Genomic DNA, 6,097 nt, shown 5'->3' with positions numbered 1-6,097 from the left:
AAGAACAAGGTTTCGGCCTAACTCAGAACAGGTGCCTCTATCACAATTCTGGCCCACAAAGAGAGGTAGCCCACAGGTTCAAAAATAAAAACGGAATTTCACAGGTCACATGCATTCTAAAGTTTATGTTCTTATTTTCTTAGATAAAAGCGACGGTATCCCGACAATTTTGAAGAAGAAACTTACAAAAGAGAAAATGTTTAGACAATCTCAGGAGATGAGGACATGCCCTCTAGTATAGTCTACTCTCACTAACAACTATCAAAATGGGCACTAAACAAACATGTGTACAAGTTGTACAACCCGAACCATCTAATGTTAACCAGCTAACCACATATCTAACTAAGCCTCAAAGTGGGCTTTAACTGGCCCAATAGAAAATACAATCATCCATACTCACTTTTAGTCTTTTATTACACATCAAATGATCAAACAAACATCAAACATTTAAACTTATAACACTCAAGTTGATGCATCCTTGATTGACCATCCAATCTTCTTTGACTAATGTTGACTCTGCTTCAACCAAACAGTCAACGGTAACGTGTTGAGTAGTTGACCCATCTTCCTCATAACCCGTAGCATCGCATTAATCCAGACGTACCCAAAGTGCTTTAAATCAGCCCACCGGGCTTAGATATAGATCCAATATTAAAGACCAAGAATTATCCAAAACATACCAGCCTAATAATTTGCTAAGTCCAATAGCAAAATGTATTCGGGCACATTTAACCCGTGTAATATTAATCCAATACTATATTTTGGGCATAGACACACCCCAAAAACATCAACAAAACGTAAATTAATTATTATTGGCCCAGTTCAAGTTACATTAATGAAGTATCAGAGCAAAACCTGCTATAACGGGAATCACCCTTTGTGTTATGGTTCGTTTACATCTCCGACCTGAGGCCGGCGTCCAGTTTAACAAAATATGAGAAAATTGATCCCTCAAAGAAGACGCTCTCGGTTTGGTTACACTGTGATTAGGTGCAATGGGTGGATCTTTGTTCTCGGTTTTATCAAAACACATGTTTCATTAAACGATGCATAGTATGATACGATACAATACATTCAAGCTGATACTCTCTTATTGACGTTTTAGTAGATAACATGCATAGTTTATGATTAAACAATTTACTGAAATGCTAGACCAGCATCAATCTCGGCGATTACATCGTTAGCCTCTTTCACCATCATACCTGTTACAAAAATATGTTTTTGTTGAGGAATTTGGCTTATTTTGTTAAACTCTTCTTCGGTCAATGACCAGTCGAATATGTCTAAGTTTTGCTTCATCCTCTCAGTGTTGAAACTCTTTACTACGAAGCTCACACCTTGCTCATACATCCATCTTAAAGAAATCTGCATGTCTACCAATACAAGATAGTACATATATAAGCTATTCATTTGATTTGGAAAATTTTGTTTACTTAATGGTTCATTTGAGTCTACTCAAATTATACGAGAGCATTCACAAATTATACCATTGGTCAATTTGGGTCTATTAAAATTATAAAATTGGTTACTCCGATAACACTTGCCAGCTTAAAAATGATTAAAATGAGCCAACACCACCCACTAACACTATCTAGCACCATCGCCCTGTCCTTGCGATGCCACCACCACCATTGTCGTCCCCAACATCAGCTATCCACGTCACCACTAGTCTACTACCACCTCCTTATGTCGTCTAGCCGCCAAAAAATTTTAGACGGCTAAGCTATTTTTATGGGAAAATTCCCCAAATAATCAATTTTGACTACCCATTTCCAACTTTAGCCATGCTTTTATGCTTTTGAAAAAAAATTTTCAAACTAGCCATTCTAATCCGTCAGATCCGACGTAAACAACATCCCCTCTGACGGATTAGTGCAACCAATAAGAGTTCGCCACACATGCAAATGTTTCCTTAAGATCCAACTGATTAGGAGAATCTCTGATGGATTCGGGAAACATCCGACGAAAAATTAAACCGTTGGATCCGACAGTTTAGAGTTTGGTCGGATTTTTTGAATGTTATTTATTAATCTTTTTAAGATATAATGTTAAGTGTTTTTTACTTTTGTAATATAACAAAAAAGTACAATAGTAATAAATAACCGTCGGGACTCAAATTAATAAAAAAATGAACCTTTTTTCTCTATTGAAACTACCGGGACTATCGACGGAGGATCCGACGTCTGCAACTTCCGGTGAGAGCAAAGGTTCCCAAAGGTTCTCCTAAAACTATCATCACCACCACCATTGCCTGAAACTGCCACTATCATCGCAGCCATCAAACATGGCTTCAAGATCTTTAATTTTTACACCGAACTACTACACAAGTGGGATATAGATGAAGGATTAAACCGTTAGATCCGACGGTGCAGATCCTGTATCCGTCAGATCTGACGGTTTAATTTTTCGTTAAATGTTTCCCGGATCTGTCGGAGACTCTCCTGGATTCAAAGGAAACACTTGCATACATGGCAAACACTTGTTTACGTCGGATCCATTGGATTGGAATGGATATTTTAATAATTTCTTCAAAAGCATGGCTAATATTGAAAATGGGTGGCCAAAATTGACTATTTGAAGAATTTTCTATATTTTTATACCTTTTTTCTTCTAGAAAGGCGCCACCACCATTGTTAGCACCCGTTTTGCCAAAACATTTGATACATCGTTTAAAACGCCATAACTTTAGTCTAATATACTTTAACATGTCACTAGACTCGACCCATAGTTTTTGCAAGACTTAATTAGTTTGGTATGAAGAGTACCTGAGCTATTGTCTTCCCTCTAGACTTGGCAATGTCTTGAAGGACATCACACTCCATGACACGGTTGTGTCCCCATTTAGCACCTGCTGCGCCTAAAGGGGAGTAGCCCGTGATAAGGATATCATTCTTTATGCAAAACTCATTAAGCTTCTTCTGTTGCCAAAGCGGCCGGGTTCATCTCAACCTTCAACAACCACACGAATCAGTGACCAGATAACATTCGCAAGGTGTTTGGGTCTGCTTTTGGTATGAGGGTGATAAGTTAATAAGTTACACTTTTGTAACTTATTAATTTGTTGAAAAGTTATGAGGAGTTTCCATAAGGAATCCCAAACACTCCATACAAATAGTTATGACTTGAGGATAGAGCGGATGATCACCTGGTTGACGGCTGGGGGAATTTTAGCAAAGGAAAGGATTTCTTCAATTAGTTTCGGAGAGAAATTGCTTACGCCGATAGATTTAGCGAGTCCTAGATTTTGACACTTTTCCATTCCTTCCCATACATCTTTAATATTGATTGCAGCTATGCACTCTTTAGGAATTGGGATTTTCAGCTCATCTTGGTTTATCTTTAGTGGCCAGTGTATTAGATACAAATCTACATACTCTAGTCCTAAATTCCTTTTTAACAAAAACTCCCAAATGTCAATATCTATTTTAATTTGGGCGTTTAGTTCAAAGTCATGAGAAAACTAGAAACATGTAGTAGAAAGTAGGGAAGAGCTCGGTACCATACCAGTACCAGTACTGATCCTGATTTATTTAAAAACTTAGTATCGGTACCACAGACAAAAATTCGGTGAATACTAGTACCGAATCAAACCGTACCGTACAGATCCCGAAAGCTCAAATAGTCGGTACTGACTCGGTACCAGCTACCATTTGCTCATCAGTCATCCCTAATAGAAAGTGGATTATACAAGGAAAAAATAATTATGGTGAGACCCGCGAGAATAATTTCCTTGACGGTGTATGTTTATATATATATAACCTTTTTATGGAGACATAAATTGCACAATTGTGTGGTGAACAATATTTTTAGAACCGGACAGAACACCGAACCAGTCTTCTTATTCTTGTTCTTCTTACCCTTATGGTTTTTAAGAATATGTGTTTAGATGAAGAGAATGTTGTTTCAGTAGTACCACACAAATGATTTTGAAAGATGAAAATAATTCCATTTTAGTAACTTTTAATTTAAAATTAGGTCTTAAAATTAAATAAAAAATAATATCTTGTAGAGGAATATTAGTATGTAGTCTTACTCGAGACTCTTGTTGATGGCTGGTAACACAAGGTGGCCTTCAGTGGAGTCAGCCCACAATTTGGTAGTAATAAAAAGTTCGTCCTGTGACTTTATGAGACCGAGACTCAAAGCTTCCTTGATGGCTTCCCCTCCCGTAGAGCGCAGCCGTGTCAAAGTGGCGGTAACCAACCTTGATGGCTTCAATAACCGCAGTTTTCACATCATCACCGCCCTCGACACTGCTTGCGGTACCCAATCCTATTAGCGGAATGGGTCTCCAGCCTTTGGAAGAGCTGATCGTAGTCACTGGAATGGATACCATCTTTTTGAATACCACTGTTGATTTATATAACTTGTAGTATATAGTTCTTTTCTATGCTATATATATAATAATAGGTAGCAAGATGCACTACTTAATTTATGGAGAATCGTACATGCGTGTAAATATATTAATGGTACGTGACGGATTGGCATGCGTAAGTTTACTAATTTTTCACAAATGAAGACTTATAGGATAAGTAGATAACACTTACGTCAAAACTATTTGTGTATTATTATTATTATTATTTGCCTTTTTATTTCTATTTTTTTTTGTTTTTTCTGGGTATATATAGGTTCTTGGCTTCTTGCTACTTTTTAAAAAGTTATTCTCTTTTGTTTTAAAAAAATAAAAAATACTTACGTCCAAATATATATTACTCATGATAAATTAGTATTTTGAATATTATTAAAAGTTAAACAATTAGTTTTTTTTACCGTAAACAATTAGTTGTTATGGTGTTTCTTCTTCTTCTTCTTTTCTTTTTTATACTTTCTACAAATGATTCCGAAAAATTAATGTATTAATCACGTGATTGTGACAATTTAGAAAAATCGAAAGTGTAAAACAAAAAGAGAGAAACGTCACGTTTCTAACTTTCAATGGATTAGATTGGTTTTTAGTTGACGAAAGATAGAGTTGCAACTTCAGTAAATTAAATTAGCAATTTCTAAATGACCAAATTTCCAATTGTTGATGTTAAACTCCTACTTGCTTCAAGATCTTCATCATGCATAGTGTAACCACCAATTTGTTGATAAATTCTTCTTACTTGGATCTTTTTACATATTTAACGTAAAATGATATTGATAGTACTGAAATTAAAATAACAAGATCGAGAATAAACAAAATTATTATATGTCATAAAATTAGAATAAACAACCAAATCGAATTCCAAACAACAACACAAAGTCTAGGCTTCTTATGCAAAATACAACACAAATATATAAACTAGTTACCATCTTGGCATATTTGCAACTTTTAGTCTTTTACCACCTTACATGCACATGCATGGTGGTAACACTTGATTAATATAAAATTATCATGTTGGTTATATACATAAAAATGCATACATTCTTTTCAAGAAAATACATAAATCTATTTTTATTTTGGGGTTTTAAGTAATATATGAAGCAAAACGGCCTTTAGCGAAATTATATATATATATAGGTATTGGTTTATTTCAGAAGTATTTTTATAGCGAAAAGTGTGAGAAGACATTCTAACCAATTAGAATTTTTCCTTATATTTTTTCTTTAAATAATTAGAAAGGATAGATTGGTAAAATCCGTAATTGCTTTATTTGGTAACTATTTAATGTAGGAAGTTACAAACCAATATTTGTTTATAATATAATTCAAAAACTTCCAGATCATTAATCCATCGAACCCTTCCACGATTCCAGGATTTCAAACATCACCATTGGAAAACAGATCAAGCAGGATTTCAAACATCAAAAGCGCTAATTCAGTTCTAATCTTCATCAAAAGCCAGTTTTGCCTAATTCGATGAGCCCTAATTTTTTAGCATGATGATATCTCGAATCCAACACATTAAAATCAGGTTTCATTCTATTTGTCTTAACCTTTAGGCTTCATTCTGTAGGGGGGTTTAGGCTTTTGTATTTTAGTAGGTGAGAAGGTTATTATGTATGTAGGTTAATTTAACAGTTTAGTTTTAATCCCAAACAAACTGATAGTTTATTTTTGTAACTGTTTTTTTATGAGTTTCATTTACCTATAGTTTCTTTTTGTTTAATATATA

The 6,097-nt window shown here is 34.9% G+C and overlaps 1 pseudogene across 1 annotated transcript; it reads right to left on the bottom strand.

Annotated features, from left to right (window-relative positions):
* Nucleotides 1-1,078: 1,078 nt before the first annotated feature.
* LOC143626499 (D-galacturonate reductase-like) lies at nucleotides 1,079-4,336 on the bottom strand (annotated as a pseudogene). Its single transcript, XR_013152428.1, has 4 exons — nucleotides 4,034-4,336; nucleotides 3,146-3,389; nucleotides 2,766-2,949; nucleotides 1,079-1,365 (listed from the first exon to the last, which is right to left on the bottom strand). The product of XR_013152428.1 is annotated as a D-galacturonate reductase-like (transcript).
* Between the last annotated feature and the right edge of the window lie 1,761 nt (nucleotides 4,337-6,097).

This window comes from Bidens hawaiensis, unplaced genomic scaffold (genome assembly GCF_021521415.1).
Source record: "Bidens hawaiensis isolate Kalapana, Puna unplaced genomic scaffold, B.hawaiensis_p1.1 tig00004412_1, whole genome shotgun sequence".
Taxonomy (NCBI): Eukaryota; Viridiplantae; Streptophyta; class Magnoliopsida; order Asterales; family Asteraceae; genus Bidens; species Bidens hawaiensis.
This window is presented reverse-complemented; position numbering and strand designations above follow the sequence as displayed.